The following is a 13,666-nucleotide window of genomic DNA, read 5'->3' on the forward strand; positions in this document are numbered from 1 at the left end:
AATTTCAAGAACTCCCTTCCTCTGAGGCCTCCCATTACTCACAGGATTCCTTTCAGAGGTGTACACGAACTGGTTATTTGCAACTATGTCAATGAGTTCCTGAGCTTCTGCAGGCATTTTCTTCAGGTGAATAGATCCACTTACAGAATGGTCCAATGACATCTTAGACAATTCAGACAGACCATCATAGAATATATCCAGGATGGTCCATTTTGAAAGCATGTCAGAAGGACACTTTTTGGTCAGTTGCTTGTATCTCTCCCAAGCTTCATAGAGGGATTCACCTTCTTTCTATCTGAAGGTTTGAACATCCACTCTAAGCTTACTCAGCTTTTGAGGAGGAAAGAACTTGGCTAAGAAAGCCATGACGAGCTTATCCCAAGAGTTCAGGCTATCTTTAGGTTGAGAGTCCAACCATACTCTAGCTCTGTCTCTTACAGCAAACGGGAAAAGCATAAGCCTGTAAACCTCGAGATCAACCCCATTGGTCTTAACAGTATCACAGATCTGCAAGAATTCAGTTAAGAACTGAAAATGATCTTCTGATGGAAGTCCATGAAACTTGCAATTCTGTTGCATCAGAAAAACTAATTGAGGCTTTAGCTCAAAATTGTTTGCTCCAATGGCAGGGATTGAGATGATTCTTTCATGGAAGTTGGAATTTGGTGCAGTAAAGTCACCAAGTATCTTCCTTGCACCTCCACCATTGTTATTGGTTTCGGCCATCTCTACTTCTTTTTCAAAAATTTCAGTAAAGTCCTCTTCAAAGTGTTGTGTTTTAGCTTGTCTCAGCTTCCTCTTCAGAGTCCTTTCAGGTTCCGGATCAGCTTCAACAAGAATGTTCTTATCCTTGCTCCTGCTCATGTGAAAAAGAAGAGAACAGAAAAGAAGAGGAATCCTCTATGTCACAGTATAGAGATTCCTTTATGTGAGTAGAAGAATAGAAGAGTAGAATGGAGAAGAGAGAAGATGAAGAATTCGAATTTCAAATTAAAATAAAAGGAAAATATTTTTGTTTTTATTAAATTAATTAATTAGAATTCGAAAATATAAAAAGAAATAAAATAAGATTGAAATTTAAAATAATTAGTTAATTAAAAAAAATTTTGAAAAAATGGTTAGTGATTCTCGAAAATTGGAGAGAGAAAAGTAGTTAGGTGGTTTTGAAAAAGATATGATTAAAATAGAAAACTTTTAAAATCAAACAAAAGTTCAAGTAGTTAATTGAAAAAGATTTGAAAATCAATTTTGAAAAGGTAAGAAGTTAGAAAAGATTTTGAAATTAAGTTTTGAAAAATATATGATTGAAAATTATTTTGAAAAAGATTTGAAAAGGAAATTAAAAAGATTTGATTTTTGAAATTAGAGTTGATTACTTGACTAACAAGAAACTAAAAAATATGATTTTTAAAATTTAAAGATTGAATATTTCTTAATAGGCAAGTAATAACTTGAAAATTTTTGAATTAAAACATTAAATGTTAGTGAGATTTTCAAAAATATGAAGTAAGAATAAGAAAAATATTTTGAAATCAAATTTTGAAAAGATATGATTGAAAGAGATTTGTTTGAAAAAGATATGATTGAAAAGATATGATTGAAAAGATTTGATTGAACTTTATTTTGAAAAAGATTTGAAAGATAAATTAAAAAGATTTGATTTTTAAAATTAAAATTGATGACTTGACTAACAAGCACCAGATGGAGAATCACCACAAGCAACCATGGGAAACTCAATCATGCCAACCATTACAAGCAACAAAGATGCAGAGTCAGCAAAACTAGAGTTGAAAGCATTACCACCCAGCTTGAAATATGCATATCTAGGTGCCAACAACACCCAACCAGTGATCATAAATTCAAGTCTGAGTAAAGAACAAGAAGAGGAGCTCATCCAAGTGCTAAGACAACACAAGGATGCCATGGACTGGACACTTGCAGATTTAAAAGGGATCAGTCCTTCAATGTGTATGCATAAGATCTTACTTGAAGAAGATGCCAAACCTTCAAGACAACAACAAAGGAGGCTGAACCCAACTATGAATGAAGTGGTTCAGAAAGAAGTGTTGAAATTGTGGCAAGCAGGGGTGATCTACCCCGTTGACGTTAGAGATTTCTACCAGTAAAGAAATTCATAGAAACGGTTGTGTTGTAGATATAGTTTCTAAACCGGCAAAAATCCCTTCGTACAAACGTGTTGGGTGTCACAAGTAACAAACCCCTTTAAAAATTGTTAACCGAGTATTCAAACCTCGGGTCATCTTCTCAAGGAACTGCGAGGAAGTATGTTCTTATTATTGGCTATAAAGGTTATAATCAGGGTTTAGAAGGTGAGAAGCAAGTAATCTGAATGATGAGTGAATTAAATGGCAATTAAGAATAAATAATAACTGTAAAGCGACTTTTAGCAAGGTAGAGAAATTAGAGGTCCAACTTAGTTATCTCTCTCAACAATAATGAAAGTTGAATCTAAACTCCACTTGGTCGACCTTTACCAGGGTAAGGGAAAGTCAAGGGACTAATTAAGTTGACCTTTGAATCCTAATTATTTCCTCAGAAAAGGTTAGGATTATTTAAGTTCAGTTCAATTAGCAAGATCACGATTATCAATTGTATTGAGTTTAATAACTGTTGAGTTACTAAATTCTTAACCAGAACCAAAAGGGGAAAAAGTAAAGTTGCTGGAATAATAGTAAAAATATCCTTAGATGGGAAACAATGGTAACTTAAGTCAAAGAGAACAATCATAAACTGAAAATACCTCAATTATCATTAATTCAAATAGAAATCTGTAACATGAAATAATTCATAAATAATAATAATCAATTCAAATGTTGGAATAAATAAAGAGAAGTAATATTAAAATAAAATTAAACCTGGATCCAAAGTTACTCTTAAAACAAGAAGAAATCCTAAATCCTAAAAGCGAGAGGGAGGAGATCTCCCTCTCAACTAAATCTAATTCATTGAAAGGTGAAAAATATGCGAGCTCTCTAAATAGATGCATTCCCTCACTTCATAACCTCTGGTCTATGCCTTCTGGACTTTGGTTTGGGCCAAAAAGGGCCTCAGAACTCGTTATGAGCGTTTTCTGCAATTTCTGGTGCGTGGCCTCTGTCACGCGTCCGCGTGGGTCACGCGGTCACGTCAATTGGAGCTTTTCCTTGCCACGTGGTCGCATCAGTCATGCGACCACGTCATGTGCGTTCTGCTTAAGGCGCGCAGTCGCGTCAGTCATGCGGCCGCGTCGCTGCTGATTCGTGCTTGGCACGCGATTGCGTCATCCATGCGATCGCGTGGATACCAGTTTCTTTAAAGCTCCGTTTTGCTTTCTCCTTCCATTTTAGTATGTTTCTTTTTTCATCCTTTAAGCCATTCTGCCTTAGAAAATCTGAAACTACTCAACACACTAATCACGGCATCGAATGGAAATAAAGGTAATTAAAATAATTAATTTTTAAAGCTTAGAAAACATGTTTTTCATTATATGACATAATAGGGAAGGGAAAGTAAAACCATGCAATTAATGTGAATAAGTAGGTGAAGAGTTGAATAAATCTCTTTAATTAAGCACAAAAGAACTCATGAAATATGGGTTTATCAACCTCCCCACACTTAAACACTAGCATGTCCTCATGCTAAATCGAAGGTAAATAATTAAGGTTAAAGTGATGGAATGTTATGAAATGCAACCTATGCTAAATGCATCTACCTAATGAGTCATGCAATTCTAATTCATCCACTCATATATAAAGCTTACATGTAGCTAAGTTAATTCACATTCTCAAGGAGTTGTGTATATATATAGCCAACCCTTAAATAATAAAGTACTTTAACAAATGAGATGGGAAAGAAAATATTGTACAAACTTGCAAAACAATTAGTAAATTTTAAGCACGGATATATGTTGATGAGTTATTGAACCCTCACTGGATTTTGTGTTTACTCTCTAGTCACTCAGTGTTTATTGGGTTTATTCACTCTATTTTTCTTTTTATTCTTAATTTCTACAGCTTTTTTTTTCATCTAACCAATCAACAATTATAGAATATAGTCATACCAAAAAGTCATGAGATCTTAATTAAGGTTGTAATGGGGCCAAGGTAAAGGTAAGGATTTATGTATATGGTCAAGTGAGCTAATAAGCGAATCCTTAATTAGACTAAGATCTCACCTAACATACATATTTAGTAAAATAAAATCTCTTTACCTATTTTCCCATATTTCCCACTTATTGTTACATGCTCATGTTTTACTTTTTATATTTATCCCATGTGCATTGTTTTTATTTTGCATTGGGGAATTTCTTTTTGTATCTCCTTTTATTTAAATGCTGAAAAAAATAACTTTTTTTTATGCACATGGTAATTGAATCACTTTGATTTTCTCATGAGCATGCTTCCCAAATTTTATTTTATTCCTTTTTATTTTTCTACCTTTTTGTTTCTATTACTCATGTTCCCAAAAGGTTTCCCACATTTTACTCTATTCATAATTTTCTATCTTAAGCTAACTAAGGATTCACTTGGGATTTTCCTTTGTTTTTCTGCTTAAGGCTAGTAATTTGGCTAAATAGAATAAAGGGGTTTTAAAAGGCTCAAGGGGGTTAACAATGGTGATGTAAAAGGCAGGCTAATTTGGGGTGAGTGAGCTAAAATCAAATGATGGCCTCAATCATTCTCTTGGTATGTATCTATTTTATATTCTATAATTGGACATATAGATTAAAGCAAAGTAAAGAACATCAGAATAAAAAGAAATGCGACACACAGAAATGAAATTATGATTTGAATGCAACCATATAATTTAAGCTCAAGACTCACAGGCTGTGTGTTCTCTAACTCAAGCATCATATATCATTCATATATTGTATGCAAGTTTAGTTAAAAATTCCCATTATTCTCTTGAAAAAAATTTATTTAGGGTAGCTTTTAAAGTTTTAATGTTCCTCCTTGATGAAATGTTGTCAACTAACATGTAATGCTATATATACAAGGTGTGGGTTATTTTGATTCTGTTAAAGTTTCTAGTTTACTTCCTTTCTATATTTTTCTATTTAAACTATACTATCTTATGCTAAAAAGGGTAAACTATACTAATTAATCCACTAATAAATCAGAATTGCCAACTAAACTAAATAACTAAAAAAAACTAAATGGCTGAAGTATGAACTAAAGATGCAAAATGCAGAAAATAGAGTAAAATACACAAGTAGCAATGTATAAGTACTCAGAAAATAACAATAAAAGAAAAAGAGAAAAATACAGAAAAATATCCAAAATAAAAGAAAAAGTATGTAGTAGTTCACCAAAATAAACGCTAGAGATGGCGACCTCCCCACACTTAAAATGAAACATCATCCTCGATGCTCAATCAAGCCTGGTGTGAAGGAGTGTCATCAAGGGTAGGGATGGTAGCTGGGGTCTCCGTGGCGGTGGTGGGCTGAGGGTCTGGCTGTTGTGGAGGTGGGACGGACTGGAGCGGGATCTCCGGATCTGCAGCCTCTATCGGTTGCATAACCTCCTGATGCGGGGCAGCCTGCTCTGTGGCTGCCTGCTGATGAGTCTCCGCCTGGGAATGAGGCTCCTCCTCGTGCTCATCCTCTGATGGCTCTGAAGGGGTGTCAAGCTCGGAGGGGATGTTGGCGCCCTGTCTGATCATCAGCTTCAGATGGGAATAGCGTCGCCTGCTGCGGCGCTCTAATCTCTCATACCGGTGCCTGTTACGGCGCTCTATCTGATCAAGCTGGCGGAATAGACGGTGCATGAGGCGATAGACCGGCTCAGAGGCGGGTGGAGGTGCAGTGGTGGCAGCAGGGGTAGCTGGGGCAGCTGTGGATGAAGAGGGTCCAGCAGACGGTGGGGCTGTCTCATCAGTAGCAGTGACAGGTGGTGGTCTGTAGCCCAAAGCAAGGAAGTTCCTGCTGTGCGGGATGATCTTCCTGCAGTCCGCTGCTGGTGGTCTCTCATCGGCATCCTCCCAAGGCACATCAGCCTGACGGCCTAGTCGTGTAACCAGGTAAGGAAAGGGGAGGGTGCCTCGGACGTGGGCCCTGGCCATATAATGCCGGATAAAACGAGGCAGATAAATGTCGTTACCCTCCAGCACACACCAAAGAAGGGTGATCATGGTAGCCGGGATCTCCGTCTCGTGAGTACTCGGCATCACAAAGTTACTCAAGATCTGATGCCAAAGCCGAGCCTCATCATTTAAGTACACTCTCTTGATCCCTCTAGGCATGGTGGTGTTCTGACCCATCTCCCAAGGAACAGCAGGGTCAAGAGCTATCCTTGCCTTCAGAGCATCCCAGTCAAACTGCATCTGGCCCATGTCCTCCTCAGCCTGTGCAAAACCATCTGGCTGATCGGACTTGGCGGGGAGCTGGAGAATGGTCCCTATGGCCTCCTCAGTGACCAGAATTAGCTTTCCTCTCAGGTTCACTGCATCTAGGGTAGTAAGGTAGTAGTTGCAATAGAATTCCCGGACCCAAGATGCATTCACCTCTGTCAGTTGTCTCTCCAAAAAGTACCAGCCCTTTTGCTTGATTTGCTCAGTAGTGTATTGCTGGAGGGCCTCTGGAATCTTCAAGGTACATTCCAGGTATAAATTTCTGGAGTTTGCAAAAGCCGAGTACTTCAGTTCACAGTACCAGTTTGCAAATTTTATAGGATCATTTGCAGGAAGCAGTTGGTTAGCTTTCTCCTGCTGTGTGAAATTCTTCTCCCGCCATGATGTATCGTGCATTAGAGAAATGATGGACTGGGAGGAATATCCTCTCTTGCGCTTGCCTTTACCTTTCCTTTGTGAAGCAGACATCCTGAAAAACAGAAAACCAGGAATTGGATAAAATCGGAAAGCAAATAGGCAATTAAATAAAGGAAATCCAAGCGGCAAAGGAGAAATAAAATAAGAAAAATGAGTAAGTGAAATATGATTGAATGAATGTTAAATGGAAAGAAAATAAGCAATATGCCATGGTTAGAAAGTTAGAGGAAAGTGAAAATAATCAGAAAAGAGATCAAAAGGGTTAGTATGGTTAGGATTGGAAAAAGAAATTAGTAAATTAAAATCAGTGAGTTAGGAAGGTAAGTGGCATAGAAAAATTCCATATAACAAGGATTCACAGGTAAGAATAGAAGTACTCATAATTTGAACAAGTAGTTTATGAACCAGGAAATCAAAAAGGATGAGAAAGTCTGCCATAGCATTCATGTAGTGGTTTGGGTAAAGCAGAGGGAAACAGATTTCAGAAATGCGAAACCAAAACATGAATGAAAACAAATTTTAAAAAAATTGGGCAGCATTCCGGCTAAAATTGGATTGTCCCGGAAAATAAACAGCAATTTAATCAGTTCATATGAATTAAAAAATCAAGCTGCATGTACATAGATATAAAATAAACATAAAAACTCAATGTAAACAGCAGCAATATACAAGAAAGCAGCATATGAAACATGATTATAGCAGCAACATATTTGCACATAGGATAAAACAGAAGTAAAAACAGTGCAAGTAAACAGACCTAGATCCACTAACCACAGCCTAAGCTACCTAACAGCCTAGAAATCCACTACAACATGAAATTCTAACTATCCTAATTATGAACATAAATGAAATAAAAAATACAAAAAATTTACGAACAGATAAAAAATGGTTGCGTGTTGCAGAACCTGGTAAGCGGAAGGGGTGGAACAGGGAAGAAGGTGGCGGCGGCGGCGTCCGGCGCGGTGGTGGTGCACGGCGACGCGGTGGTGGCGGCGGAGGGGGCAGTGGCGGCGAGGATTTGGGTTGGTGATAGAGGAAGGGAGGGGGGCTTGCGGGTGGGTGGTGGAGGGGTGGGAGGCTGGGTTGCCGGCGGTGGGGGGCGGTGGTCGCGGAGACAGTGGCGGAGAGGGGAGGGGAGAGGAGGAAGGGAGAAGAAGGGAGGGGCGGGGGTTAGGGCGGCGGCGTACGGGGTGGCGGCGGCATTGGGGTGGTGGTGTGGCGGCTGGCCGGCGGTGGCTGGGAAGAAGAAGAAGAGAGAAGGAGAAGAGGGTTAGGGGTGAAAGGGGAGGGATGCGCGACTGATAGGGTTCGCGGGCTGGGGAGGTTATATTTTCGAATCCACGCAGCCGAGTGGGGCACGCGGTCGCGTGGTTGGGACGAGAATGGGAGTGACGCGATCGCATGAGAGGCGGGGAAAGAAGGGTGACGCGATCGCATGGGTCACGCGATCGCGTCGCTGGAATTTGTGCTAAACGCACGACTCCAGCGCCGTTTCAGCGCAACTCTCTGTCTCCTTTTGGGGCGATGTGCAATCCATGCGACGCGATCGCGTCGCTCACGCGGTCGCGTGTGGTTGGTATTGGGTAGTGACGTGATCGCATGGGTCATGCGATCGCGTGAGCCAATTTGTGCGAAACGCACAAGGGCCACACGATTCCAGCCCAACTTTCTGTTCGTTGGATCCTTACGCCGATATATATATCACGCGGCCGCGTGGGTCACGCGGTCGCATGGGTGGTGTTTTTCGCGATATGACGCGATCGTATGGGGCATGCGGTCGCGTCGTGCGACCACTTTTTTTTTTATGCATGAAAAGTGCAGAATGCAATGACTATCATGGATGCTTATGCATGATTCCAGGTTTAATAAATAAAAATGAAAAAGGAAAAATGAAAGCAATTAACAAGAAATAATATGAAAAAAAAAAGAAGCGACCATACCATGGTGGGTTGTCTCCCACCTAGCACTTTTAGTTAATGTCCTTAAGTTGGACATTGGAAGAGTATCCTGTTATGGTGGCTTGTGTTTAAATTCGTCCAAAAATCTCCACCAGTGCTTGGAATGCCAATAGCCTCCGGGGTCCCAAACTAGGCATGTAAAGCTTCTGCGCAGCTTTAAACAGATATTCAGCCTCCCGGGATGACGAATGTCAGAACATAATCCATGATCCCAAGCTGTGTTTTTAAATCCGCCTCCGTTTTGATTTGTAAGTTTCCATTCGGGTGGGTTAAAGAGTAGAGTCTCACCGTGGTGACCAAACGTTCTCTGTGATCCATGCAATTGAGCACGATACCAATCCGTGTACTTCGAGATGAAGCGTGGAACCTTATTGAACCTGGTGCACCAGCTCTGAATACGAGCCATTTCCCTCTTACTCTTAAAGCCGCAGAGAGCTCTAAGCTGGCCATCTGTTTCAAGCAAACCATATTCAAGTGAATAAGTAAAATTATAAGTTAAGGATTGTACCCACTTGAAGCTTGTATTGGGTGGTAATGGCCTTGGGATAGGTGTTTTTGGTGGTTCTGCAAGTTCCGTTTCCTTGTGTTCTTCTGTGAATTCTTCCACTTCCTTGCAAAGATCTTCAATTGTATCTGTATCCTGGTCAAAGTCTTCTATGTCTTCCTCATCACTCGAGTCATAGATTGGAGGTTGAGAGAAATCTACCTCCGCATCATCTTCATATTCACTTGGGGAATATTCTTTGATCTCAGAGAATTCACTTGCGGATGCAAGATCATCACTAGGAGAACTAGACTTGTGACTATCATCATCAAAGAAATTTGCCTCTTGGATTATTCTGTCTGACTCTTCATAAACGACTTGCCTTGGAGATTGTATGGTATCCTCCTTAGCGTCAACTGTGGCATCTTGGACGGAGTTTTCCTCAATTCTGGATTCCCAAGGAAGTTCAGCATCGCCTAGATCTTCAACCAATTCAACCAACTCTTCTTCTTGAACAATGACAGCTTCTTCCACTTGTTCTAGTATGAATTCATTCTCTGTCTTGCCCGCTGGAGTCTCTAGTATTTCTTTCATGCTACGCTCTTCATCGGGCTGTCCACATGGAGCTGTGGTTGATCCTTGTATATTTAAGCGCCTAGTAGCCCATTGAATTAGTGCTTGCTCCAGCTGTTGAACGGTTGTTTGAAATTTAATCATTGTTTCTTTTAGGCGATCCTTTGCTTCGCGGTTTTCCAGACTTGGACATGATACAAAGGAAAGTGGTGACGATCGGGAACGATTGGATTGGTATTGGGGTAAGGAAGGATCATATGATGGCGAATGGTGAAGAGAAGCTTGTGAGTGTGGTGGTTCGAGGTTATGTTGAAAGGATGGTTCATATGCACGGGGTGGGGCTTGTTGGTAGTTACAAGGTTGTCCACCATGTCTTTCAGCTGCGTATGCACGGTAGAATGGTCTCTGCCCAGGATATCTCAGAGGGTGTTGCTGCCTAAAGGGTTGATTAGATCCTCTTGGTTCCATCCATCCTTGATTGGTCTGACCTTGATGCACATTCCTGCTGTAACTTTTATTTCCTTTAACAATATTAGAACCAAACTCAAAGCGAGAGGGGTGAGAGTTCACAGTAGCAAACAAAGATAAAGAGGAAAAACGAAAATGAATAAACAGGCAAAAGGAAAATATTTACAATAACCAATAATAAGGCACACGTTAGCGGTTCCCCGGCAACGGCGCCATTTTGACGTTAGAGATTTCTACCAGTAAAAAAATTCATAGAAACGGTTGCGTTGTAGATATAGTTTCTAAATCGGAAAAAATCCCTTCGTACAAACGTGTTGGGTGTCACAAGTAACAAACCCCTTTAAAAATTGTTAACCAAGTATTCAAACCTCGGGTCGTCTTCTCAAGGAACTGCGAGGAAGTATGTTCTTATTATTGGCTATAAAGGTTATAATCGGGGTTTAGAAGGTGAGAAGCAAGTAATCTGAATGACGAGTGAATTAAATGGCAATTAAGAATAAATAATAACTGTAAAGTGACTTTTAGCAAGGTAGAGAAATTAGAGGTCCAACTTAGTTATCTCTCTCAACAATAATGAAAGTTGAATCTAAACTCCACTTGGTCGACCTTTACCAGGGTAAGGGAAAGTCAAGGGACTAATTAAGTTGACCTTTGAATCCTAATTATTTCCTCAGAAAAGGTTGGGATTATTTAAGTTCAGCTCAATTAGCAAGATCACGATTATCAATTGTATTGAGTTTAATAACTGTTGAGTTACTAAATTCTTAACCAGAACCAAAAGGGGAAAAAGTAAAGTTGCTGGAATAATAGTAAAAATATCCTTAGATGGGAAACAATGGTAACTTAAGTCAAAGAGAACAATCATAAACTGAAAATACCTCAATTATCATTAATTCAAATAGAAATCTGTAACATGGAATAATTCATAAATAATAATAATCAATTCAAATGTTGGAATAAATAAAGAGAAGTAATATTAAAATAAAATTAAACCTGGATCCAGAGTTACTCTTAAAACAAGAAGAAATCCTAAATCCTAAAAGCGAGAGGGAGGAGATCTCCCTTTCAACTAAATCTAATTCATTGAAAGGTGAAAAATATGCTAGCTCTCTGAATGGATGCATTCCCTCACTTCATAACCTCTGGTCTATGCCTTTTGGACTTGGGTTTGGGCCAAAAAGGGCCTCAGAACTCATTATGAGCGTTTTCTGCAATTTCTGGTGTGTGGCCTCTGTCACGCGTCCGCGTGGGTCACGCGGTCGCGTCAATTGGAGCTTTTCCTTGCCACGTGGTCGCGTCAGTCATGCGACCGCGTCATGTGCGTTCTGCTCAAGGCGCGCGGTCGCGTTAGTCATTCGGCCGCGTCGCTGCTGATTCATGCTTGGCACGCGATTGCGTCATCCATGCGATCGCGTGGATACCAGTTTCTTTAAAGCTCCGTTTTGCTTTCTCCTTCCATTTTAGTATGTTTCCTTTTTCATCCTTTAAGCCATTCTGCCTTAGAAAATCTGAAACTACTCAACACACTAATCACAGCATCGAATGGAAATAAAGGTAATTAAAATAATTAATTTTTAAAGCTTAGAAAACATGTTTTTCATTATATGACATAATAGGGAAGGGAAAGTAAAACCATGCAATTAATGTGAATAAGTAGGTGAAGAGTTGAATAAATGACTTTAATTAAGCACAAAAGAACTCATGAAATATGGGTTTATCACCCATCTCAGACAGCCCTTGGGTAAGCCCGGTGCAAGTAGTCCCTAAGAAAGGAGGGATCACTGTTGTGGCAAATGAGAAGAATGAATTGATACCCACAAGGACAGTGACCAGATGGCGTATGTGCATTGACTACCGAAAACTCAATGAAGCCACCCGGAAGGACCACTTTCCCTAATCTTTCATGGACCAGATGCTTGAAAGATTGGCAGGACATGAGTACTATTGCTTCCTAGATGGGTATTTGGGCTACAATCAAATTGTTGTAGACCCCAAGGATCCGAAAAAAACTTCATTTACTTGTCCATATGGTGTCTTTGCTTATAGGAGAATGCCTTTTGGATTGTGCAATGCACCTGCATCATTCCAAAGGTGCATGCTCTCCATTTTTTCAGACATGATTGAGAAGTTCATAGAAGTATTCATGGATGACTTCTCTGTATTTGGGAACTCATATTCTGATTGCCTATACCATCTTGCTCTTGTGCTAAAAAGGTGTCAAGAAACCAACCTAGTTTTAAACTGTGAGAAATGCCATTTTATGGTGACTGAAGGGGTGGTTCTTTATCACAAGATTTCAAAAGATGGCATAGAAGTAGACAAGGCAAAAATGGAAGTGATTGCAAAATTACCTCCACCTTGCAATGTCAAAGCAATCAGAAGTTTTTTGGGACACGCTGGGTTCTATCGGAGGTTTATCAAAGATTTTTCAAAGATTGCAAAACCCCTTAGCAACCTACTTGTCTCAAATACTCCCTTTGTTTTTGATAGAGAGTGCATGGTAGCCTTTGATGAACTTAAGAAGAAACTTTGCTCCGCACCTATTATAGCACCACCAAGCTGGGATCTTCCCTTTGAACTCATATGTGATGCATCTGATTTTGCTGTTAGTACTGTTCTAGGACAGAGAAAAGACAAGCTAGTACATGTTATTTACTATGATAGCAAGGTTCTCAATGAGAATCAAAGGAACTACACCACCACAGAGAAAGAACTTTTAGCCATAGTTTTTGCTTTTGACAAGTTTAGATCGTATCTTATTGGCTCAAAAGTAATTGTGTTCACTGATCATGCAGCACTCAAATACTTGCTTACCAAATAAGAATCTAAGCCCAGAGTAATAAGGTGGATCTTGTTGCTCCAAGAATTTGATATTGAGATTAAAGATAGGAGCGGAGCAGAGAACAAGGTAGCTGACCACCTCTCAAGGATCCCACAAGAAGAAGAGATGCAGCAAGTAGCAATCAATGAAAGCTTTCCTGGTGAATAATTGATGATGATTCGACTAGCCCCTTGGTTTGCAGACATAGCCAACTTCAAGGCTATTGGGGAACTACCAACCAACATCAATAGGCACATGAGGAGGAAGCTAATTAAAGATGCCAAACACTACATCTGGGACGATCCTTATTTGTTCAAGAAGTGTGTTGATGGAATCCTAAGAAGGTGTATACCCCATGAGGAAGGGCAGGAAGTATTATAGTAGTGCCATGGATCTGCATATGGAGGTCACTTCAGTGGAGAAAGGACAGTAGCAAAAGTGCTTCAATCCAGATTTTACTGGCCAACAATGTTTAAGGAAGCCAAGGAAATGGTGTCAAGATGTGATGAATGCCAAAGAGCTGGTAATCAAACCAAGAGAAATGAGATGCCACAGCAATTCATACTAGAGTTGGAGCTATTTGATGTATGGGGGATT

At 39.9% G+C, this 13,666-nt stretch overlaps 1 non-coding gene across 1 annotated transcript; it reads left to right on the forward strand.

Annotated features, from left to right (window-relative positions):
* The first annotated feature begins 216 nt into the window (after positions 1-216).
* Positions 217-324, forward strand: LOC148580320 (small nucleolar RNA R71). Its single transcript, XR_015897726.1, has one exon. It is a non-coding gene; the product is annotated as a small nucleolar RNA R71 (small nucleolar RNA).
* Positions 325-13,666: the final 13,342 nt, after the last annotated feature.

The sequence above is a fragment of the Arachis ipaensis genome, chromosome B10 (assembly GCF_059453495.1).
Source record: "Arachis ipaensis isolate K30076 ecotype BB chromosome B10, ASM5945349v1, whole genome shotgun sequence".
NCBI lineage: Eukaryota > Viridiplantae > Streptophyta > Magnoliopsida > Fabales > Fabaceae > Arachis > Arachis ipaensis.